Here is a 27,448-nt window from a genome sequence, read left to right as displayed (position 1 = left end):
TCGTGATATGGACCTTTATTATGCAGTCTGTCGCTTTTATTACTTCCATATCACACGCTCGTATAAAGCTTATTTCCTCCACACCAATCAATCATACATATTTAGAGAGCAATTTTTATTGCTTGCACCGATGAAAACTTACTTGATGGATCTTGCTCAATCCATAGGTAGATATGGTGGACTCTTATGGCAAGACTAGTTTAAGGGTATTTGGAAGCACAAGTAGTATCTCTACTTGGTGCAATGAATTTGGCTAGCATGAGGGGGAAAGGCAAGCTCATCATGTTGGAAGATCCAAGACAATATACTTTATCTTAGATGTAAGAAGACATAACCCATTACGTTGTCTTCCTTGTCCAACGTCAACTCTTTTAGCATGTCATATTTTAATGAGTGCTGCTACCTCTTTTAGCACTGCGTTGGTTTTCCCCGAAGAGGAAGGGATGATGCAGCAAAGTAGCGTAAGTATTTCCCTCAGTTTTTGAGAACCAAGGTATCAATCCAGTAGGAGGCTACGCGCGAGTCCCTCGCACCTGCACAAAAACAAATAAATCCTCGCAACCAACGCAAATAGGGGTTGTCAATCCCTATAGGGCCACTTACGAGAGTGAGATCTGATAGATATGATAAGATAATATTTTTGGTATTTTTATGATAAAGATGCAAAGTAAAATAAAGGCAAAGTAAATGGCAAAGTAAATAACTAAGTAGTAGGAGATTGATATGATAAAGATAGACCTGGGGGCCATAGGTTTCACTAGTGGCTTCTCTCGAGAGCATAAGTATTCTATGGTGGGTGAACAAATTACTATTGAGTAATTGAAAGATTGAGTATAGTTATGAGAATATCTAGGTATGATCATGTATATAGGCATCATGTCTGAGACAAGTAGACCGACTCCTGCATGCATCTACTACTATTACTCCACTCATCGACCGCTATCCAGCATGCATCTAGAGTATTACGTTAAAAACAGAGTAACGCCTTAAGCAAGATGACATGATGTAGAGGGATAGACTCATGCAATATGAAGAAAACCCCATCTTGTTATCCTCGATGGCAACAATACAATACGTGCCTTGCTGCCCTTACTGTCACCGGGAAAGGACACCGCAAGATTGAACCCAAAGCTAAGCACTTCTCCCATCGCAAGAAATATCAATCTAGTAGGCCAAACCAAACTGATAATTCGAAGAGACTTGCAAAGATAACCAATCATACATAAAAGAATTCATAGAAGATTCAAATATTATTCATAGATAGATTTGATCATAAACCCACAATTCATCGGTCTCAACAAACACACCGCAAAAAGAAGATTACATCGAATAGATCTCCACAAGAGAGGGGGAGAACATTGTATTGAGATCCAAAAAGAGAGAAGAAGCCATCTAGCTACTAACTATGGACCCGTAGGTCTGAGGTAAACTACTCACACTTCATCGGAGAGGCTATGGTGTTGATGAAGAAGCCCTCCGTGATCGATGCCCCTTCCGGCGGAGCTCCAGAACAGGCCCCAAGATGGGATCTCGTGGATACAGAAAGTTGCGGCGGTGGAATTAGGTTTTTGGCTCCATATCTGGTCGTTTGGGGTACGTGGGTATATATAGAAGGAAGAAGTACGTTGGTGGAGCAACAGGGGGCCCACAAGGGTGGAGGGCGCGCCTGGGGGGTAGATGCGCCCCCCTACCTCGTGGCCTCCTGTTACGTGTCTTGACGTAGGGTCCAAGTCTCCTGAGTTGTATTCGATGAGTAAATCACGTTCCCGAAGGTTTCATTCCATTTGGACTCCGTTTGATATTCCTTTTCTTCGAAACCCTAAAACAGGCAAAAAACAGCAAATCTGGGCTGGACCTCCGGTTAATAGGTTAGTCCCAAAAATAATATAAAAGTGGATAATAAAGCTCAATAATGTCCAAAACAGTATATAATATAGCATGGAGCAATCAAAAATTATAGATACGTTGGAGACGTATCAAGCATCCCCAAGCTTAATTCCTACTCGTCCTCGAGTAGGTAAATGATAACAACAGAATTTTTGATGCGGAGTGCTATTGGCATAATTTTAATGTAATTCTTCTTAATTGTGGTATGAATATTCAGATCCGAAAGATTCAAGACAAAAGTTCATATTGACATAGAAAATAATAATACTTCAAGCATACTAACAAAGCAATTATGTCTTCTCAAAATAACATGGCTAAAGAAAGTTATCCCTACAAAATCATATAGTCTGGCTATGCTCTATCTTCACCACACAAAATATTTAAATCATGCACAACCCCGATGACAAGCCAAGCAATTGTTTCATACTTTTGACATTCTCAAAACTTTTTCAATCTTCACGCAATACATGAGCATGAGCCATGGATATAGCACTATAGGTGGAATAGAGTGGTGGTTGTGGAGAAGACAAAAAGGGAGAAGATAGTCTCACATCAACTAGGCGTATCAACGGGCTATGGAGATGCCCATCAATAGATATCAATGTGAGTGAGTAGGGATTGCCATGCAACGGATGCACTAGAGCTATAAGTATATGAAAGCTCAAAAAGAAACTAAGTGGGTGTGCATCCAACTTGCTTGCTCATGAAGACCTAGGGCAATTTGAGGAAGCCCATCATTGGAATATACAAGCCAAGTTCTATAATGAAAGATTCCCACTAGTATATGAAAGTGATAACATGAGAGACTCTCTACTATGAAGATCATGGTGCTACTTTGAAGCACAAGTGTGGTAAAAGGATAGTAACATTGTCCCTTCTCTCTTTTTCTCTTTTTTTCTTTGGGCCTTTTCTCTTTTTATGGCCTCTTTTCTTTCTCTTTTTTTGTCCGGAGTCTCATCCCGACTTGTGGGGTAATCATAGTCTCCATCATCCTTTCCTCACTGGGACAATGCTCTAATAATGATGATGATCACACTTTTATTTTTCTTACAACTCAACAATTACAACTAGATACTTAGAAAAAATATGACTCTATATGAATGCCTCCGGCGGTGTACGGGGATATGCAATGATGCATGAGTGACAAGTATGAAAGAATTATGAACGGTGGCTTTGCCACAAATACTATGTTAACTACATGATCATGCTAAGCAATACGACAATGATGGAGTGTGTCATAATAAACGGAACGATGGAAAGTTGCATGGCAATATATCTTGGAATGGCTATGGAAATGCCATAATAGGTAGGTATGGTGGCTGTTTTGAGGAAGGTATATGGTGGGTGTATGATACCGGCGAAAAGGTGCGCGGTATTAGAGAGGCTAGCAAAGGTGGAAGGGTGAGAGTGCGTATAATCCATGGACTCAACATTAGTCATGAAGAACTCATATACTTATTGAAAAAATCTACAAGTTATCAAAGAAAAGTATTACGCGCATGCTCCTAGGGGGATAGATTGGTAGGAAAAGACCACCGCTCGTCCCTGACCGCCACTCATAAGGAAGGCAATCAATAAATAAATCATGCTCTGACTTCATCACATAACGGTTCACCATACGTGCATGCTACGGGAATCACAAGCTTCAACACAAGTATTTCTCAAATTCACAACTACCCAACTAGCATGACTTTAACATCACCATCTCCATATCTCAAAACAATTATCAAGTATCAAACTTATCATAGTATTCAACACACTCATAAGAGAGTTTTATTATTAATCTTGCATACCAAGCATATTAGGATTTTAAGCAAATTACCATGCTATTGAGACTCTCAAAATAATCTAAGTGAATCATGAGAGATCAATAGTTTCTATAAAACAAATCCACCACCGTGCTCTAAAAGATATAAGTGAAGCACTAGAGCAAAATTATATAACTCAAAAGATATAAGCGAAGCACATAGAGTATTATAACAAATTCCAAATCATATATGGCTCTCTCAAAAGGTGTGTACAGCAAGGATGATTGTGGTAAACTAACAAGCAAAGACTCAAATCATACAAGACGCTCCAAGCAAAACACATATCATGTGGTAAATAAAAAATATAGCTCCAAGTAAAGTTACCGATAGAAGTAGACGAAAGAGGGGATGCCTTCCGGGGCATCCCCAAGCTTTGGCTTTTAGGTGTCCTTAGATTATCTTGGGGGTGCCATGGGCATCCCCAAGCTTAGGATCTTGCCACTCCTTGTTCCATAATCCATCAAATCTTTACCCAAAACTTGAAAACTTCACAACACAAAACTTAAAGTAGAAAATCTCGTGAGCTCCGTTAGCGAAAGAAAAAACAAAAGACCACTTCAAGGCACTGTAATGAACTCATTATTTATTTATATGGGTGTTATAACTACTGTATTCCAACTTCTCTATGGTTTATAAACTATTTTACTAGCCATAGATTCATCAAAATAAGCAAACAGCACACGAAAAACGGAATCTGTCAAAAACAGAACAGTCTGTAGTAATCTGTAGCTAGCGCAAGATCTGGAACCCCAAAAATTCTAAAATAAATTTCTGGACGTGAGGAATTTATCTATTAATCATCTCCAAAAAGAATTAACTAAATAGCACTCTTCAAATAAAAATGACAGCAGTTCTCGTGAGCGCTAAAGTTTCTGTTTTTTACAGCAAGTTCAACAAGACTTTCCCCAAGTCTTCCCAACGGTTCTACTTGGCACAAACACTAATTAAACACAAAAAACACAACAAAAACATAGGCTAGATAATTTATTTATTACTAAACAGGAGCAAAAAGCAAGGAATAAAAATAAAATTGGGTTGCCTCCCAACAAGCGCTATGGTTTAACGCCCCTAGCTAGGCATAACAAGCAAGAATAGATCTAGGTATTACCATCTTTGGTAGTAGGAAAGAAAAGAGAAAACTTGCTATCTATAGAATTAATCCTTCTATTTTGATAAAGCACATGGCTATTAATGGTAGAAGAAAGATTAAGTGTGTTACAGAAGTTTGTATCTAGGCTAGCCTTTATCTCTTTAATAGATTCATTTTGGTAAGAGAGCAAAAGAGATGTAGATTCAACTTTCTCATTCATGGGGTGCCCAAATATAGTTTTCATTTTTTCATAAGTGTCTATGACATCCCATTCAAGGAAACCTTCTTCAAATATAGAATCTAAGACATGCTTAAAAGAAGAAGGAAGGGCAATATAAAAGCTTTTTAGGTAAACTTCAATTTGATATTGAGGAACGTAGCTAGCCCTGATCCTTAATAGTCTATACCAAGCATATTTCAAAGATTCATCAAGTAAATAACAAAAAATTCTAGAATCATCTTCATCAAAATTATTAAGACTCTCATTGATAACTCCGGTAGGTTTTTCCATAGTATCCTTATTTATAAGTTTAGCGAGGATAGAGGGGTTGTCCAAAGTACTAAAACTCTGGAGAGAACCCCCAACCCTTTTTTATTCAGACATAGCAGAAGAAAGGCAAGCGGAAAGGGAGGATAGAGAGAGAGGGCAAATAAAACGGCAAGGGTGAAGTGGGGGGAGAGGAAAACGAGAGGCAAATGGCAAATAATGTAATGCGGGAGATAAGGGTATGTGATGGGTACTTGGTATGTTGACTTTTGCGTAGACCTCCCCGGAAATGGCGCCAGAAATCCTTCTTGCTACCTCTTTTAGCACTGCGTTGGTTTTCCCCGAAGAGGAAGGGATGATGCAGCAAAGTAGCGTAAGTATTTCCCTCAGTTTTTGAGAACCAAGGTATCAATCCAGTAGGAGGCTACGCGCGAGTCCCTCGCACCTGCACAAAAACAAATAAATCCTCGCAACCAACGCAAATAGGGGTTGTCAATCCCTATAGGGCCACTTACGAGAGTGAGATCTGATAGATATGATAATATAATATTTTTGGTATTTTTATGATAAAGATGCAAAGTAAAATAAAGGAAAAGTAAATGGCAAAGTAAATAACTAAGTAGTAGGAGATTGATATGATAAAGATAGACCTGGGGGCCATAGGTTTCACTAGTGGCTTCTCTCGAGAGCATAAGTATTCTACGGTGGGTGAACAAATTACTATTGAGCAATTGACAGAATTGAGTATAGTTATGAGAATATCTAGGTATGATCATGTATATAGGCATCATGTCTGAGACAAGTAGACCGACTCCTGCATGCATCTACTACTATTACTCCACTCATCGACCGCTATCCAGCATGCATCTAGAGTATTAAGTTAAAAACAGAGTAACGCCTTAAGCAAGATGACATGATGTAGAGGGATAGACTCATGCAATATGAAGAAAACCCCATCTTGTTATCCTCGATGGCAACAATACAATACGTGCCTTGCTGCCCTTACTGTCACCGGGAAAGGACACCGCAAGATTGAACCCAAAGCTAAGCACTTCTCCCATCGCAAGAAATATCAATCTAGTAGGCCAAACCAAACTGATAATTCGAAGAGACTTGCAAAAATAACCAACCATACATAAAATAATTTAGATAGACTTGATCATAAACCCACAATTCATCGATCTCAACAAACACACCGCAGAAAGAAGATTACATCGAATAGATCTCCACAAGAGAGGGGGAGAACATTGTATTGAGATCCAAAAAGAGAGAAGAAGCCATCTAGCTACTAACTATGGACCCGTAGGTCTGAGGTAAACTACTCACACTTCATCGGAGAGGCTATGGTGTTGATGAAGAAGCCCTCCGTGATCGATGCCCCTTCCGGCGGAGCTCCGGAATAGGCCCCAAGATGGGATCTCGTGGATACAGAAAGTTGCGGCGGTGGAATTAGGTTTTTGTCTCCGTATCTGATCGTTTGGGGTACGTGGGTATATCTAGGAGGAAGAAGTACGTCGGTGGAGCAACAAGGGGCCCACGAGGGTGGAGGGCGCGCCTGGGGGGGGGGGGGGGTAGGCGCGCCCCCCTACCTCGTGGCCTCCTGTTACGTGTCTTGACGTAGGGTCCAAGTCTCCTGAGTTGTATTCGATGAGAAAATCACGTTCCCGAAGGTTTCATTCCATTTGGACTCCGTTTGATATTCCTTTTCTTCGAAACCCTAAAACAGGCAAAAAAAACAGCAATTCTGGGCTGGGCCTCCGGTTAATAGGTTAGTCCCAAAAATAATATAAAAGTGGATAATAAAGCCCAATAATGTCCAAAACAGTAGATAATATAGCATGGAGCAATAAAAAATTATAGATGCGTTGGAGACGTATCAAGTGCTCACAATCATAAAAGATGTCCAAGATAGTATATTTATATGTGAAGACCTCTCTTTATTTATTACTTCCTATTAATTGCAACGATGACCAAAATTGTGTTTGTCAACTCTCAACAACTTTTATTCATCATACTCTTTCTATGTGAGCTCATTACTCTCCATAAGACTCATATGATCTCTTTGTTTCTTTTTATTTCTTTCTCTTTTCTTTTATTCATCTAAGATCATGGCAAAATAATCAAGCCCTTGACTCAATACTAATCTTTATTATATAGCTCACGGACTCGATTACATAGAAGGATAATAAAGCAAAACTCACGACTAGATCATACTAAGAACTTTTATTCTACTAGATCAAGCTATTATCAAAAGGATCGAACTAAGAAAAACGGTAAAGATAAAAGTGATGGTGATACGATACCGGGGCACTCCCCCAAGCTTGGCAGTTGCCAAGTGGAGTGCCCATACCAGATACTCAATTCTTCTTTGTTGGTGGAGACGGTGGTGATTTTGTTGATGACGTAGGCTTCTTCCTTAATTTGCGCTTGAGGACATAATTTTGGTCCCTTAGGTCCTCGATCTCCTGCTCCAAGCTCAGTGTCTTTTTGCATAGTTCATGCTTGTTCTCCCGCAAGAGGCGAAAAGGGATAAACTCGATCTTAGGTTTCTTTACCCTATCCGGGAGGCTTGACTTTTTGAACTCCACATGCATGTCCCCAGGTTGAGGTAGTGGGGCTTCATCTTCATCTGAGCTCGTCTCCTCCTTTTCCTTGGGTTCATAGTCCTCTTCTTCTTCCGTAGTCCAACCGCAGTGCTCCACATCCCCATAGATCTTAGGATCTGCAAGGTAATCAGCCACGTAGCTTTCTCCTTCCTAATCCTGGGACGACATGTTGCTCTGTCTGCAGCAGGACAACTCAAAACAAAGACAAGAGATTTTTGCGTGATACGGGACTCAAAACCCCCGGGAGATTATATAATCAATTTTTACCGACCAAAATATGTGTCGTGTACGAAAACGGAGTCTGGAGAGCACACGAGGTGCCCACGAGGTAGGGGGGCGCGCCCAGTAGGGTAGGGCGCGCCCTCCACCCTCGTGGAGGCCTTGTGTCCTTCCTGGACTGCTTCTTATTTTTCTATTTTTCTAAATATTCCAAAATGGAGAAATATTGCCTTAAAAACTGTTTTGGAGTCGGTTTACTTGTCGTACCACATACCTATTCCTTTTCGGAGTCTTAAACGTTCAAGAAAGTGTCCCTTATGTATTCCTCTGGGGTTATGGTTTCGATAACATTGGTTTCAACATTTATGGGATTACCTGAGATATAATGTTTGATTCTTTGACCGTTCACCACCTTCGGATTTGTGCCTTTGAAGTTGTTGATTTTTATGGCTCCGGAACGGTAGACCTCCTCGAAAGGACCTTCCCATTTAGAGAGAAGTTTTCCTGCAAAAAATCTTAAACAAGAGTTGTATAGCAATACATAATCACCTACATTAAACTCACGCTTTGGTATCCTTTTATCATGCCATCTTTTAACTTTTTCTTTAAACAACTTGGCATTTTCGTAGGCATGGGTTCTCCATTCATCAAGTGAGCTAATATCAAATAACCTCTTCTCACCGGCAAGTTTAAAATCATAATTAAGTTCTTTAATAGCCCAATAAGCCTTGTGTTATATTTCAAGAGGTAAGTGACATGATTTTCCATAGACCATTTTATACGGAGACATGCCCATAGGATTTTTATATGCAGTTCTATAGGCCCATAATGCATCATCAAGTTTCTTGGACCAATTCTTTCTAGACCTATTAACAGTCTTTTGCAAAATTAATTTGAGTTCTCTATTACTCAATTCTACTTGACCACTAGACTGAGGGTGATAAGGAGATGCAATTCTATGATTACATCATATTTAGCAAGCATTTTACGGAAAGCACCATGAATAAAATGTGAACCACCATCAGTCATTAAATATCTAGGGACTCCAAATCTTGGAAAAATAACTTCTTTAAGCATTTTAATAGAAGTGTTATGATCAGCACTACTAGTTGGAATAGCTTCTACCCACTTAGTAACATAATCAACAACAACTAAAATATGTGTATATCCATTAGAGGAAGGAAAGGGTCCCATATAGTCAAAGCCCCAAACATCAAACGGTTCAATAACAAGTGAATAATTCATATGCATTTCTTGACGTCTACTAATATTACCAATTCTTTGACATTCATCACAAGATAAGACAAACTTACGGGCATCCTTGAAGAGAGTAGGCCAATAAAAACCAGATTGCAGTACCTTATGTGCAGTTCTATCTCCAGCATGGTGTCCTCCATAAGCTTCGGAGTGACACTTGCGTAGGATCTGTTCCTGTTCATGCTCAGGTACACAACGTCTAATAACACCATCTACTCCTTCTTTATAAAGATCTGGGTCATCCCAAAAGTAATGCCTCAAATCATAGAAGAACTTTTTCTTTTGCTGGTATGTGAAACTAGGTGGTATAAACTTAGCAACAATGTAATTAGCATAGTCAGCATACCATGGGGCAGTATGAGAGGCATTTATGACATTTAATTGCTCATCAGGAAAGCTATCATCAATAGGTAGTGGGTCATCAAGCACATTTTCTAACCTAGACAAGTTGTCTGCAATGGGGTTCTCAGCTCCTTTTCTATCAACAATATGCAAATCAAATTCTTGTAGCAAGAGAGCCCATCTAATAAGTCTAGGTTTAGCATCTTTCTTTTCCATAAGATATTTAATAGCAGCATGATCAGTGTCAATAGTTACTTTAGAATCGACAATATAAGGTCTAAACTTATCACAAGCAAATACAACTGCTAAGAATTCTTTTTCAGTGGTAGCATAATTTCTTTGAGCATTGTCTAGAGTTTTACTAGCATACTGAATAACATTTAGTTTCTTATCAACTCTTTGTCCTAGAACAGCACCTACAACATAATCACTAGCATCACACATAATTTGAAAGGGTAAATTCCAATCAGGTGGCTGAACAATAGGTGCAGAAATCAATGCTTTCTTAAGTATTTCAAATGCTTCTACACAATCATCATCAAAGACAAATGGTATATCTTTTTGTAATAAATTAGTGAGAGGCCGAGAAATTTTTGAGAAGTCCTTAATGAACCTCCTATAAAAACCGGCATGACCAAGGAAACTTCTTATACCTTTGATGTCCTTGGGACATGGCATCTTTTCAATAGCATCAACCTTGGCTTTATCAACTTCAATACCTCTTTCAGAAACTTTATGCCCCAAGACAATACCTTCATTAACCATAAAGTGACACTTTTCCCAATTCAAGACAAGATTAGTTTCTCCACATCTCTACAAAACTCGATCAAGGTTGCTCAAGCAATCATCAAAAGAAGATCCATAGACGGAAAAGTCGTCCATGAAAACCTCACAAATCTTTTCACAAAAGTCAGAGAACATAGCCATCATGCATCTTTGAAAGGTAGCAGGTGCATTACATAAACCAAAAGGCATACGTCTATAAGCAAAAGTACCAAAAGGGCATGTAAAAGTAGTCTTTGATTGATCTTTAGCTGACACAGGTATTTGAGAGAAACCAGAATAACCATCTAGAAAGCAAAAATGTGTATGTTTGGACAATCTTTCTAGCATTTGATCGATAAAAGGTAAGGGGTAATGATCCTTTTTAGTAGCCTTATTTAATTTGCGGAAATCAATTACCATCCTATAACCTGTAATAATTCTTTGAGGAATCAATTCATCTTTATCATTAGGAACAACAATAATACCTCTCTTCTTAGGGACACAATGGACAGGGCTTACCCACTGACTATCAACAACTGGATAAATTATACCTGCCTTAAGGAGCTTTAGTATCTCCTTTCTTACCACTTCTTTCATTTTAGGATTCAGTCGGCGTTGATGATCACGAACTGGTTTAGCATCTTCTTCCAAATTAATTTTATGTTGACATAGAGTGGGACTAATGCCCTTAAGATCATAAAGAGTATACCCAATAGCAACACGGTGCTTCTTCAGAGTTTTCAATAATCTCTCTTCTTCATGTTCTGAAAGGTTAGCACTAATAATAATAGGATATATCTTTTTCTCATCAAGATAAGTATATTTAAGAGTATTAGGTAACAGTTTAAGCTCAAACACGGGATCACCCTTGGGTGGAGGAGGATCCCCTAGGATTTCAACATGTAATTTGTTTTTCAGAATAGGTTCCTATTTGAAGAATACTTCATCTAATTCCCTTCTTTCAATCATAAACGTATCATTTTCATGGTCTCGCAAATATTGTTCTAAAGGATCACTAGGAGGTACAGCAATAGAAGCAAGACCAATAATTTCATCCTTACTAGGTAATTCTTCTTCACGGTGTTGTCTACTAAATTTAGAAAAATTAAATTCATGAGTCGTATCATCTAAACCGATAGTAACAACATCTCTTTTGCAATCTATGGTAGCATTAACAGTACTTAAGAAGGGTCTACCAAATATAATGGGACAAAAGCTATCTTGTGGGGAACCAAGAACAAAAAAATCAGCAGGATATTTAGTTTTCCCACACAAGACTTCAACATCTCTAACAATTCCCATTGGTGAAATAGTATCTCTATTGGCAAGTTTAATTGTGACATCAATATCTTCCATCTCAGCAGGTGCAATATCATGCATAACTTCTTGGTATAAGGAATAAGGTATTGCACTAGCACTAGCACCCATATCACATAAGCCATGATAACAATGATCTCCTATTTTAACAGAAATAACAGGCATGCCTACCACAGGTATAGGTTTATCTTTATCACGTGGTTTAGCAATTCTAGCAGTTTCATTACAAAAATAAATAACATGCCCATCTATGTTATCGGACAAGAGATCTTTAACAATAGCAATATTAGGTTCAACGTTAACTTGCTCAGGAGGTGTATATGTTTTAATATTGCTTTTACGAACTACAGTTGAAGCTTTAGCATGATCCTTTATCCTAACAGGGAAAGGTGGTTTCTCAACATAAGAAGTAGGAACAGTAGGATCATTATAAGTGATAGTCTTTTCTTCGACTTTAATAGGTGCAACTATTTTTACTTCTATGGGAGGATGCTATTTAAACCACTTCTCCTTGGGGAGATCAACATAAGGAGCAAAAGATTCACAGAAAGAATCTACTATCTCAGAGTCAAGTCCATATTTAGTGCTAAATTTACAAAAAATATCGGTATCCATAAAAGATTTAACACAATCAAACTAGGTGTCATACCTGACTCCTTACCATTGTCGAGGTCCCAATCTTCAGAGTTGCGTTTAATTCTTTCCAATAAATCCCATTTGAATTCAATAGTCTTCATCATAAAAGAGCTAGCAGAAGAAGTATCAAGCATGGTGCGATAGTTACCAGAAAGCCGAGCATAAAATTTTGAATAATCATTTCTCTTGAGAGCTCATGATTGGGGCATGAATATAACATTGACTTAAGCCTCCCCCAAGATTGAGCGATGCTTTCTCCTTCGCGAGGCCAAAAATTATATATATAATTGCGATCACGATGAACAACATGCATAGGATAAAACTTCTCATGAAATTCCAATTTCAATCGTTTGTAATTCCAAGACCTCATATCATCACATAGCCTATAGCATGTCGATGCATCTCCCCTCAAATATAAGGGGAAGACCTTCTTCTTAACAACATCTCCGGGTACACCTGCAAGCTTAAATAATCCACAAACTTCATCCACATATATCAAATGTTCATCAGGATGTTTTGTTCCATCTCCTAAAAAAGGATTAGCTAGTGGTTTTTCTATCATACCAGAAGGAACTTCAAAGCAAGCATTTTCATTTTCATATTCATTTTCAGTAGGTTCAGTAGGTTGAGGAGCAACTCTTTGCTCTACTGGTCGGGGTGAAGATACCCCGAACAAGCCCCTCAGAGGATTACCTTCCATGGTAACAAGTGACAGTAAATTTCAGCACACTATATAAATTTTTCCTTACCAAATTCCACCTACCAAAGGCGCTTCACTCCCCGGCAACGGCGCTAGAAAAGAGTCTTGATGACCCACAAATATAGGGGATCTATCGTAGTCCTTTCGATAAGTAAGAGTGTCGAACCCAACGAGGAGCAGAAGGAAATGATAAGCGGTTTCCAGCAAGGTATTCTCTGCAAGTACTGAAATAAGTGGTAACAGATAGTTTTGTGATAAGATAATTTGTAACGAGCAACAAGTAACAAAAGTAAATAAGGTGCAGCAAGGTGGCCCAATCCTTTTTGTAGTAAAGGACAAGCCTGGACAAACTCTTATATGATGTAAAGCGCTCCCGAGGACACATGGGAATATCGCCAAGCTAGTTTTCATCACGTTCATATGATTCGCGTTCGGTACTTTGATAATTTGGTATGTGGGTGGACCGGTGCTTGGGTGCTGCCCTTACTTGGACAAGCATCCCACTTATGATTAACCTCTATTACAAGCATCCGCAAATACAACAAAAGTATTAAGGTAAACCTAACCATAGCATGAAACATATGGATCCACAAAGCAACGCATAAACTAGGGTTTAAGCTTCTGTCACTCTAGCAACCCATCATCTACTTATTACTTCCCAATGCCTTCCTCTAGGCCCAAATAATGGTGAAGTGTCATGTAGTCTACGTTCACATAACACCACTAGAGGAGAGACAACATACATCTCATCAAAATATCGAACGAAAACCAAATTCACATGACTACTAATAGTAAGACTTCTCCCATGTCCTCAGGAACAAAAGTAACTACTCACAAAGCATAAACATGTTCATAATCAGAGGGGTATTAATATGCATATAGGATCTGAACATATGATCTTCCACCAAATAAACCAACTAGCATCAACTACAAGGAGTAATTAACACTACTAGCAACCTACTAGCACCAATCCCGGACTTGGAGACAAGAATTGGATACAAGAGATGAACTAGGGTTTTGAGATGAGATGGTGCTGATGAAGATGTTGATGGAGATTGCTCTCTCCCGATGAGAGGAGCATTGGTGATGACGATGGCGATGATTTCCCCCTCTAGGAGGGAAGTTTCCCCGGCAGAACAGCTCCGCCAGAGCCCTAGATTGGTTCCGCCAAGGTTCCGCCTCATGGCGGTGGAGTTTCGTCCGAGAAGATGGCTTGTTATTTTTTCCCATCGAAAGACTTCATATAGCAGAAGATGGCCACCGGAGGGCCACCAGGGGGCCCACGAGGTAGGGGGCGCGCCCAGGGGGGTAGGGCGCGCCCCCACCCTCGTGGGAGGGTGTGGCCCCCCTGGTGAGGTTCTTACTCTCAGTATTTTTTTATATATTTGGAAAACATCTGCCGTGAAGTTTCAGGGCTTTTGGAGCTGTGCAGAATAGGTCTCTAATATTTGCTCCTTTTCCAGCCTAGAATCCCAACTGCCGACATTCTCCCTCTTTATGTAAACCTTGTAAAATAAGAAAGAATAGGCATAAGTATTGTGACATAATGTGTAATAACAGCCCATAATGCAATAAATATTGATATAAGAGCATGATGCAAAATGGACGTATCACCTGACTCCTTACCTTTGTCGAGGTCCCAATCTTCAGAGTTGCGTTTAATTCTTTCCAATAAATCCCATTTGAATTCAATAGTCTTCATCATAAAAGAGCCAGCACAAGAACTATCGAGTATGGTGCGATTGTTATCAGAAAGCCGAGCATATAAATTTTGAATAAACATTTCTCTTGAGATCTCATGATTGGGGCATGAATATAACATTGATTTAAGCCTCCCCCCAAGCTTGAGCGATGCTTTCTCCTTCGTGAGGCCAAAAATTATATATATAATTGTGATCACGATGAACAAGATGCATAGGATAAAACTTCTGATGAAATTCCAATTTCAATCGTTTGTAATTCCAAGACCCCATATCATCACATACCCTATACCATGTCGATGCATCTCCCTTCAAAGATAAAGGGAAGACCTTCTTGTTAACAACATCTCCGGGTACACCTGCAAGCTTAAATATTCCACAAACTTCATCCACATATATCAGATGCTCATCAGGATGCTTTGTTCCATCTCCTAAAAAGGATTAGCTAGCAGTTTTTCTATCATACCCGAAAGAATTTCAAAGCAGACATTTTCATTTTCAGTAGGTTCATTGGGTTGAGGATCAACTCTTTTCTCTACTGGTCGGGGTGAAGATACCCCGAACAAGCCCCTCAGAGAATTACTTTCCATAGTAACAAGTGATAGTAAATTTCATCACACTATATAAATTTTTCCTTACCAAATTCCACCTACCAAAGGCGCTTCACTCCCCGGCAACGACGCCAGAAAAGAGTCTTGATGACCCACAAGTATAGGGGATCTATCGTAGTCCTTTCGATAAGTAAGAGTGTCGAACCCAACGAGGAGCAGAAGGAAATGATAAGCGGTTTCCAGCAAAGTATTCTCTGCAAGTACTGAAATAAGTGGTAGCAGATAGTTTTGTGATAGGATAATTTGTAACGAGCAACAAGTAACAAAAGTAAATAAAGTGCAGCAAGGTGGCCCAATCCTTTTTGTAGCAAAGGACAAGCCTGGACAAACTCTTATATAGAGAAAAGCGCTCCCGAGGACACATGGGAATATCCTCAAGCTAGTTTTCATCACGCTCATATGATTAGTGTTCGGTACTTTGATAATTTGGTATGTGGGTGGACCGGTGCTTGGGTACTGTCCTTACTTGGACAAGCATCCCACTTATGATTAACCTCTATTGCAAGCATCCGCAACTACAACAAAAGTATTAAGGTAAACCTAACCATAGCATGAAACATATGGATCCACAAAGCAACGCATAAACTAGGGTTTAAGCCTTTGTCACTCTAGCAACCCATCATCTACTTATTACTCCCCAATGCCTTCCTCTAGACCCAAATAATGGTGAAGTGTCATGTAGTCGACGTTCACATAACACCACTAGAGGAAAGACAACATACATCTCATCAAAATATCGAACGAATACCAAATTCACATGACTACTAATAGCAAGGCTTCTCCCATGTTCTCAGGAACAAACGTAACTACTCACAAAGCATAAACATGTTCATAATCAGAGGGGTATTAATATGCATATAGGATCTGAACATATGATCTTCCACCAATTAAACCAACTAGCATCAACTACAAGGAGTAATTAACACTACTAGCAACCTACTAGCACCAATACCGGACTTGGAGATAAGAATTGGATACAAGAGATGAACTAGGGTTTTGAGAGGAGATGGTGCTGATGAAGATGTTGATGGAGATTGCCCTCTCCTGATGAGAGGAGCGTTGGTGATGACGATGGCAATGATTTCCCCCTCCGGGAGGGAAGTTTCCCTGGCAGAACAGCTCCGCCAGAGCCCTAGATTGGTTCTGCCTCGTGGCGGCGGAGTTTCATCTGAGAAGATGGCTTGTTATTTTTTCCCATCGAAAGACTTCATATAGCAGAAGATGGCCACCAGGGGGCCCACGAGGTAGGGGGCGCGCCCAGGGGGGTAGGGCGCTCCCCCCACCCTCGTGGGCAGGGTGTGCCCCCCCTGGTGAAGTTCTTGCTCTCAGTATTTTTTATATATTTGGAAAACGTCTTCCGTGAAGTTTCAGGACTTTTGGAGCTGTGCAGAACAGGTCTCTAATATTTGCTCCTTTTCCAGCCCAGAATCCCAGCTGCCGGCATTCTCCCTCTTTATGAAAACCTTGTAAAATAAAAGAGAATAGGCATAAGTATTATGACATAATGTGTAATAACAGACCATAATGCAATAAATATCGATGTAAAAGCATGATGCAAAATGGACGTATCATGGGGGAGCAGGGGCGGCCCATTAGAGCGTTTTTTATCTTGATCTTTCTCCCATCATATGGACACATTGCAAATTAGGTGGGAAAAGGGAAGGAAAGGAAATTATGAAAAGTTGTAAACAAAATCATATGACACGAGAGGAGAGATAAAACAAACAAAATTCCCAAGTACATGCAGGCCGAAGATTAGCACATAACTAGTTGGGCCTTGAGTCATTATTTTCTTTTAGTCGCGCTATAGTTGATGTGGGCCTTCCAGCCTAGGGGACCTCCTATGTGTCGCGTTATGCAACATAATGTCAAGCAAACGCACAGGAGGATGTCTGACCTAGGCCGACCTAGTAGTGCACTGTATCGTGGAATCGAAAATACAAAAAGGGAAAATGCGCAAGCTAGCTCGGAATCGTACCCTTGACCTCTTGCAGTTGTGCGCGCGATGATAGCCAACAGACCAAAACAACAATGGTGACATATAAGCAGCGCAACCATTCAACCATCTACTCGTACGGACATGTTGTAGCTGAGTAAAATGACATGGCAGGACTACTGTAGCAGATGCATTTTTTTAAACGAACATTTTTCAAATTTTGAAACATTATTTGAAAGCACAAACACTTTTAGAAAATATATCAAATGTTTCAAAAACTGAATGTTTTCTGAAAATGCAAACAATTTTTTTGAAAAATATGAACATTTTTCTAATTTTTGCATACATTTTTTCGAATTTTGAACATTTTTCAAAATTACAAACATTATCTTGAAAAATGTGAAAATTTTATGAAATTTACGAATATTTTTTAAAAACACGATTTTTTTAAAAATGTTAGATTTTCAACTTTAGGAACATTTTCTGAAAATGCAAACATTTTTTAAAATTTGGGAACATTTTTTGTAAATACGAGCATTTTTAAAATTTGGAAACATTTTCTGAAAACCCCAAACATATTTTCAAATTTGGGAACAATTGATTCCGAACATTTTTAAAATTGACGATTTTTTGAAAAAATAAACATAAAAAGGAAAAAAAGAAGAAAGAAACAAAAAAGATAAAATCGAAAACGAAAATAAAAAAGAAACAAAAGGAAAAAAGAAAGGAAACTAAAAGATAACCAGCCAAAAAAAACAACAGGAAAATAAAATCCCAGTTCGGGGAAACCTTCTAGAAGGTTCCCAAAACCAGGAGAAAACCTTCAGCCTGCAATACCTATGCTAACCGCCAATTGGCCCCGGCCCACTGAGCTATTCACGTCGCTCACCTCTGCGAAGCTCCGCCAGTTTAACGCAGAGTGCATCTTTTTTTTTAACGCAGAGTGCATCAAATAAGAAATCCGCCAGCCTAGCTGTTCTCAAGAAGAAAGATACAGAAAATGGGCAGGATGCTCAAACTCGTCACAAGGGGTTTCTTTTAATAGGAATCACCTAAGGGCGTGCAAATCGGGCCGGCCCACTAGGGGCAGTCGCTCGCTTGTGCTCGTGTGTCGATGTAGGGCATTTCCTACCCGCAAAAAACAAAAAACAAAAAAAAAAGATGTAGGGCATTTCCTATTTGGCGCCACAGGCGCCAGTTAACGTGCATTTTGTTAACTGGCGCCTGTGGCGTCCGTAAATGGGCCGGACCATCTAGGCGCCGGTTGACAATTTTTTTTTTGAAAATTCTTTGAACTTTTTTTAGATTGATGAACATTTTACGAAATTTAATGAGCATTTGTCCTGAAAAATGGATAAACTTTTTTTCAATTTATATGAGCTTTTTTCAAATTTAATGAACTTTTGCTAAATTGGGCGAACTTTTTAAAAATTTGAATGGACTTTTTTCAAATTGATGAACTTTTTTAAAATTTATGGAACTTTTTGAAACATGTGAACATATTTTTTCAAATGGATGAACTTTTCTTCTTTAAATCTGTAAACCTTTCTTCATCCAGATTTTTATTTTCATAAAAAAAATTAACAAAATTTGTGGCAGCACGCTAGTGGGCCGGCTCATGCTAGCAGCGCTGCAGGCGCCGGATCGTTAACGGGCGCCTGCAGCGCTGTATAGGAGCTCCCTTGATGTAGGTCACTTGCTGTTTTCTTTTATTTTTTTCCCTTTCTAAAGCTTTTCTTTGTTTTTCACTACTTTGTCTGGTTTTTGTCTTTTCCTTCCATACATGATATTTTTATTTGTTTTTTCATTGGTTTTCTTCACTTTTTTGTTATACTTTTATGTTTTCTCATTGTTTTGCTTCGTTTTCTTTGTATTCTTCGGATTGGTTTTATTTTATTCATGTTTTTGTCGATTTTAAATGGTTTTTCTTTTTAACACATATCTACTTTATGACGGTACACAATATACATTTTTAGCATACAGATGAAACATTTTTTGAGTACACTTTAAACACTTTACAAATTTATGATATTGGAATTCGTCCACGGGATCAATCACGTCAAATCACGATGAACACATGTGCACGCAAAAACTTTTTCCAAAGGCACGTGTCGTGCCTCTCTTTTTCCCTCTTTGTTTCTTTTCTTGTTTTCTCGTGGTTACAACTTCACGTTCCCGACCCAAGAACTTCTCCTGAACCTACACGGCGTGACTATCAATCCAAACCAGACTCTATGCAACACACGGCCACCTATCCTAATTAGACTCGAACTCCATCTTGTTCTGCCACGCTAGCTACTAGTACATGGCGTACCAGTCTCATATCACGTACGCGCATGCATCAGGACTCTACGTTGCATGTGGAACTTGAACATGATCAAGCTAATTAACCTAGTCAAGATTAAACCTAACACATGATATACATGTTTCTGAATTTATGAATACACACTAGCAAAAAAAACCGTGCGTTGCAACGGGAAAGAAAATAACACACGTTCTTAACCCAATAACCATGACTCAAGACCTTAATTGGCCCGTGTCTTTTAGTTTCACATGGCATCACATTTGTATTTCCTCTGTACTCACACACTCGCTCGAAAAAAAAGCCCGTGCATTGCAACGGGAAAGAAAATAACACACACTCTTAACCCAATAACCATGACTCAAGACATTAATAGGCCCACGTCTTTTAGTTTTACATGGCATCATATTTGTGTTGCCGACAGTGGCCTCTGTGCTCACACAATGAAAACACGTTTGAATGTGGTTAGTCTTAATGTCTCTCTTTTGCGCGCGCGCACGTGCGCACACTCGCTTGGAATAAGATAAAAAAGTATGTTATTTTTTTCCCGCAAGGTTTTTCATAGTTGTGTATGCATGGTTCTCGATGTTTTTTTCTCTCACTCTAGTTTTAATAGATGTTTATTTGCAATTCGAATCACCGACGGTACAAAAAAAACAGACCGTACACTATATATTAAGTTTGCATCAAAAATTATATTTTAGAAATATTTAACAGCTAAAAATAACTTCATATTTAGATTCTACATATTTTTCTAATCAAGTTTCATATATAACATGTTAAAATCTAAGTTACGGTTTAAAAGATATGAATAATCTTATTTTACATAAACTTTGGATTGATTAACTGAAACGTCAAGGGGTTTTCTATTAAAACTAAAAAAACGTTTCGGCTGACTTAAATATGGACGGTGGGTTGATTGTCTAAAACGTCAGGGGTTTTTCTGAGAAAATGAGAAAAAACGGTTCGATTGTAACTTAAACATGTATTGCGGGTTGATTTACAGAAAACCGAGGGGTTTATTTGTAAAATGGCGTGACGGAGGACCAGAAACAGTCCGTGCTTTATTAGTACTAGTAAAATGCCCGTGCGTTGCTACGGGGCATTGCATATTTTATTAGAACTTCTCCTTTTATTTTTCTGTTAAAAATCTTTCTATCTTCATCTTAATATTGACCACTGCACCATGAGCTGAAAATCATAGTTAAATTTGTCACAAGAATAAACAAGGACTCGCAACAGCAAGCTGGACATAATACATGTAAAATAATCAAAGATTGTTAAAATACAAACTTCATATTGTTATAGTACAAATAAAAAAAGATGGGCCCTCGGCGCTGCTTGATGCTACGATGGCCTGGTAGCCTTGGTGTTCTATCAGGCGGCGACCCGGTGGCCGCGGCGCTGCTGCACTCGATTGTGACCCGGCAGCCTCGGGACTTCCCCGCTGCGAGGACGACCCGGCGGACTCGGCACTGCTCTAATCCGAGGACGAGCCGACTGCTTCAGCACTGCCCACACAACGGCGTTCCAACAACAGCGGCTACTTGCTTGACTGAATGTTGCAAGGTCCTGCACGTACCTAACTGAATGTGCAATGACGCTGTACGTGAAGCAGAGTAGCAGACAACGTTGCTGATGCATTACATTTGTAGCTATGTTCTAGTTTATCTTGGAACATGTATGAGGCATGCTGGCACTTTGCTTTTAAGCTCTTGTGCTAGCTATATGGCGGTGAGAGCTGGGTACATTGGGGTCATTCAGGCATTCTGTATTCTTTTTTTATCAGTAAACTCATCCCATACATCTTTTACGAATTTACTCCATGTATGAAGTTAATATTCATACATATTCTGCCATTTTTAAACAAACATATTCATACATTGGAGTAGTCTGTTGCTGTCAAGTACAAACAGAATCCATGTATGTAGGAGTGCATGATGTGTTGCTTGTCAATCAAATATAGTTTACTGTCGGCAACAGCTATATAGGCTACAGTAAACTGACGAATTGACAAACAAATGAGACCCATTGATGCTTCAAAAGTATCAATCAAAGAAGGCAAAAATCACCAAAACAAACTTTGTTGCTTACCTGTGCAAGGATATGAGAAGGGGGTTACAGCTAGTTCTCCAGATTTGTGAAGTGAACTTTCAATACGTAAGGTCGCCGCACCGCGCCTCCTTCTGTCCCTCACCTCCATGTCTCCTTTATGCCCAGGAGTCGCGGATGCCATGGATCCACCTGGGAAGACGCGCTCCGGCCTTCCTCGTCGTCACCAGCGACCCTTTCCTCGTCGCCCATCTCTGGATCCGCCTCCCCAACCCCTACCGCGCATGGATCTGGACCCTTCAAGCTCCAGCATCCACCGCTGTTCTGCATCTAGCAGCCACGCCGCCCCTAGTCACTCGAGCCGCCACGTTATCCGGCCCAGATTAGTAAAAATATTCTCTAATTAGTCTGATGAATAAGTTCCCGAATCCATGCTACCTTGGAAAAGGAATGCTGGAAATTCTGATTCTGTCATGACCCTTCAACAATTGTGTGCTGCTTAGATACGGGACACAACCACTAACTGTCCTTGAGATGCATCAAACTTTTAAAAAGTAATTTGAAACTTCATATAATATATTTTTTGAAACTTTGGACCATCATTGCAAGACAAAGCTTATATGGATATGCCGAACCATCCACATAAGTGGGGGCTACATACAGAAAACAAATCACAGAAATCAGTTAACAAAATTGTCTACAAGCTTCTACACACAGGAAACTGCAATGGTTAAGCTTTTGCAGTGAAAACACATACTAAAAGACATTGATGGACTAATTAATGGTTATGATTTAACATTAAACAGAAAACATCGAATGTGTTGGCATGAAAATAACTGAAAATGGTTATGACTCCATAACACAGGATCACAAGAGCGAGGAGCTCACTAATGTGATGTCAAACAACACTCATGAATTGTGATGTTTACTAATAGAGCTTGTATAGGTGTTACTTCTGATAGTGATGGCCAAACTGGCATTAGAGTTGCATGAGCTAAATGTTGTTAACCAAATCAGTATTAACAGTAGTATCCAGTCTTTATACAGAAATAGTTTGGATTTGCATAATTAATTCTTTCCATGTAGTAGAGTCGGCCAACTTAAGATCATTGACAAATCACCATGTAGTCCTGCAGTTTCTACAACCTAGAAATTGTGGATCCACACAAGTACCAAATACAGTGCCCACACGTAGGAAGGAGACTTGGGGAACCAATAGTTACCTGCAGGCGCAAGGTGCAAGCATCCACTCTGTCAATGTAGAGCTTGCACTTGGGGCAGCTCTGCAAACCCGGTGCACTCGACATCACTGTACACCTTGAATTGCATGCAAGATATTCAGTTGCAATGTTACAAAGAGATTCAACCGTGTTGCATTATACCAACCAGAAATGTCAATACTCATTGCAAAAGCATTATCCTTAACAGCGATGTGTCCATAAGGCATCACCAATATTGTGTTATCTTCTAAAATGTAACCCACTTACCTACACTTTCCGAAAGCAGTGACCAGTTCACACTGACATCTGCGGAACCGAACAGAAAAAACAAATTCAGTCTTATACAACCTGAATGTAATATGCAGTGATATTATATGTAGAGAATCAACTAATGTGCTCTTTATTTTACAAGCTTATGCTTAGTCCTATTTAGAGTGAAACCACCATTAATATGGCCTAGTTATTTCTTATTTGTATTCTTTATCTAACTTGCATGATGTGGTACATCTAGGTTGAAAAATATCACCACGATTGAAAGTACATGTTTACAAAGGGAACTACCACAGTGTGGATCTTCGTAATGTGATAAGCCAGGCCAATTCTGGAGAACTATATATGATTTTTTCTTGACAGGGTAAAACTAAACCAACCTCTAAACAGTAGGAGAAGTGTAAACATAATTGTTTGGGGAAAATTTCTACTTTTGTTCTGATATTTTTTATTTTACTAAGTGCATTCTATATTGTGAGTTAAATTTAATTTATATAAGTGAGAAACTTCTATGGCATAAGAATATTCATCAGAAAGTCATGGTTCCTAGTATCTTCCATACATGGTGATAATATTGATTCGAAGTGGCATGGTGTGTTCCTCAGTTGAGTACCTGGGGCCATTAATATGCAAAAATAGAAAAGGAGTAGTTGATAGTTCTTATTAAATAACTTCAATGGTGCATCAAGATTGTTTCCAATTGAAATAAAAATATAACCATTCAAATAAAGGTTATCCCTTGACTCCAGAAATAAAAGGCTGAAATTAGCATCGGCACTGATTGTTTTAATGTATACAGTCTATACAATGTTAATGCTTTAGTTAGTTCCTGATTGTGAACTCTAATGTTAATGCTTATATCAGCACCTTATTTCCTCATTCAAGAGTAACCAATTTTCTGAATATGAGCAACTTGCATTAGACTATAAGGAGCATGTGATTCAACATAGCGATGAAGACCTACGGCAAACCAGACTGAGACACCCCCTGCATGAGTAGCAAATCGAGTAAATAAGAAAGTTTTATACCCGCAGTCAGATCTAGTCTGGAAAATAAGAATAATGACAAGCTTACAAACATACGAAAATCCTGGAAACCACATGGACAACAATTAACCAACCAGCCAAAGGGAACCGGCACACTCTCAGCTCACATATCAATCCACTGAAAAACATCTCATTTCAGAAATAATCAAGGGTGAAGTACACTATGATCTTTACCTTGTACAGACTGAGCCTTGTCAGTACTGGAGATCTTTGTAGACTTGTCATACTGGCTCCTAGTAGTCAGCCTGCCTTGTACTCAGCTTGTGGATGCAACAACCACCGTAGTTTTACTTGCACTTGCATAGCTGGATTTGTACACAACAGTTGGAGTCGTTCAGATTATGCTCGGCTAGGTAAACACACACCACTTGGTCACCTTTCCTGGAGCCTGGCTCGATTGAGAGCACATCACTTTGCAGAAGAATCACTTCTTGAGTCACTATACTAGAAAGAACTGATGAACAGAACGAACAAAAGCACTCAAATAGCCGTGAAACAATTTCAAAAAAACAAATCCACCACACAGCATGCTAGCAACCCTGGTTGTTCAGAAATTCAGTAAGATAGATTGAACAGAGATAAAACTGTAAGCAATTAGGACTATGTGGAACCAAGAATTGAATAATTTATTTCCTTTTTGTAGAAAGGCGTTTTCCAGCTGAAAAGAATTCAGTTAGAATTTCATGTCGTCATACTCCCACAGTAAGAACTTACATGTCATTTTCAGTATAACTATTTTATGAGCTTACATATAAAAGCACAAAAATGAAAAGGGTACAAAAATAAAAACAACACATATATACACTGTTTGTGTTTGGAAGGATATCAATTCACAAATAAAAATAGATCTATTCATGGACTTGTTCGTGTAGTAGCAGAATTTTGTTCAAAAAAACTGGACTTGTGCTAATGGGAGAGATTGAGAGCAGATGGGGTTGCTTGCCCTATCTTGGCGCAGCAGAGGCGTCATCCAAGGTGAGGAGGTGCTGCCGGCTAGGGTTCCTCCCCGCTGACCTGCGCAAGAAGGGAAGGAATCGAGTTGGGGAAGGGACGGGAAAGGGAGCGGATGAGATAGGAACATGATAAAACCATGAGGAGCTGCAGGTCCATGGCGTCCTTCACATCTCCGTGAAGATGCCCTTGACGCCGGCGAAGCCCTGCCTGAAACCCTAGCCATGGGGATGGGGTTGCGAGCGGGCGGTAGAGGCCGGGAGCAGAGAATCTGGCTGGAGGGGAGCGAGGAGAGGACCGTTGGGAGCTCAGGGGCATGGTGCGTGGCGCCGGAGCTCACCGGAAGCGGACGGCATGGGTGGTGGCGGCGGCGAGGACATCGTGGGCGAGAGGGAGAGGAGGTGAGCCCGTCCTCCGTGTGTGGTTTTTTTTTTCAGTCTGCTCGGTCCACGGGTTGAATACCCAAAACTACAGGGTCTCTTTTGCAAGAACGAAACGTTTTCTTATATTTACCACTTTAAAAAGGACTGCGGGTTGAATACCCAAAACTACAGGTACATTTTTGCAAAAGTAGTAACGACGGACGACCAGAAGCAATCGGTGGTTTATTAGTAGGTAAAGATAAGGTAAGATTACCATTTCCTAAATACACATAGTACAATTTTAATGGCAACAAACATTTTTTACATTGTACAAGCATTTTTTAAACTTTCATGTAATTATTTGAAACATGTGCATATTTCTTTATAATGCCACCTACCTTTTGTTAACGGGAAAAAATTATCCTGCACGAACGTTTCTTTACATTTTGTAAAGATTTTCTTAAAAGGTCACGAACCTGTTTTGATTTGCTAGAATATCTCTTTATAATTTCATGCACATTTTTTAGTGGCACTAAACTTTTTTTAACATTACGTATACATTTTCACGAAAATGTCACGAACACATTCTTTAAAACTGTGAACCTTTTCCATGAATATAACTTACATTTTTTAGAATTATGCCATTATTTTAATGCATGTTGATTTTTTAAACGTCTGATATTTATTAATTTACAAAAAAATCCATACACATGATTAGCATTTTCTATACACGTCTAAAAAAATTGAGTGCGTGATTAACATTTTCCATATACTTTGTGTAGAATTTAAAATATTATGTGTGTGTGTATGTGTAAAATATTATGTGTATAATAAATGTTAATCACACACATACACGCACACACACACATTTTCTATACACATGTGTGTGTACGTGTAAAATATTATGAAATATAAAGAAATTTGAAAATAAAAAAGATATATACAATGTGTATAATAAACGAAAAAAAAAACATGACGAGTAGCGCGCGGTTACTGGACAGGGCCAACACGAGCTCCCTGTAGGTGAGCCTCAGTAGGATTCGCAACATGCGGCACACCCATCTATGGAACACTGCAAGCTGGTTTTAGAACCTTCCACGGTTGTGTTTTTCTCTATAGTTTTCCATCCTTTTTTCCGTTGTTACTTCCAGAATTCTTTCCTTTTCATTTTGAATTTATTTGGATTCAATTTTTATTTTTTATTTCTTTCTTCTTTGGTATTTTCTGTTTTTTATAGTCAGATTGTTTTTTTAAGAAAATCAAGGTGTACATTTCAAGTATATAGGCTGAATATTTTCACATAAAGGTTGAACATTTTTTAATAGACGGTGAACATTTTTCTGAATACATGTTTGAACATTTGCCAAATTTACATTGTAGCTTTTTTTTATATGCACGGTAAACTTTTCTTGTAACACATTAAACATTTTTCCATGAACATTTTGTAAATGTGCAAGCATTTGAAAAGTTCTTGAACACTATTTTAATGTCATAGAAATTTTTTTAAAGTGCACGCAACATTTTTCTAAATTACATGAACATTATTTATCATTGTAAAAATATTTTCTTAAGGCATGATGAACATATTTTTTAAACGCGGAAACATTTTCTATAATGTCATGAACATTTTTTTATTCCACGCACTGGGGCGGTTTTTTCTCTCTGGATTTTTGATTTTTCTTTCCAATTTTATGGGGTTCTTTTTGTTTTCCAGTTACTTTCAATTTTCGTCCATCAGAGCTCGGGGGTTGACATACTTTTGGTCATAAAGTTTAGTCTTGTGCCCTTTCATCACCTCATGATAAACTTTCTATTGGATCCTATTCCAAAAGTCAGGAATTACTCCCTCCGTCCCATAATATAAGACGATTTTTGACACTACAC

At 39.0% G+C, this 27,448-nt stretch overlaps 1 long non-coding RNA gene across 1 annotated transcript; it reads right to left on the bottom strand.

The window, feature by feature from the left end:
- Positions 1 to 20,919: 20,919 nt before the first annotated feature.
- On the bottom strand, positions 20,920 to 25,648 carry LOC125546386 (uncharacterized). Its single transcript, XR_015599231.1, has 2 exons — positions 25,341 to 25,648; positions 20,920 to 25,265 (listed from the first exon to the last, which is right to left on the bottom strand). It is a non-coding gene; the product is annotated as an uncharacterized LOC125546386 (long non-coding RNA).
- Between the last annotated feature and the right edge of the window lie 1,800 nt (positions 25,649 to 27,448).

This window comes from Triticum urartu, chromosome 3A, assembly GCF_056163025.1.
Source record: "Triticum urartu cultivar PI428250 chromosome 3A, HENAU_Tu73, whole genome shotgun sequence".
Lineage (NCBI taxonomy): Eukaryota > Viridiplantae > Streptophyta > Magnoliopsida > Poales > Poaceae > Triticum > Triticum urartu.
This window is presented reverse-complemented; position numbering and strand designations above follow the sequence as displayed.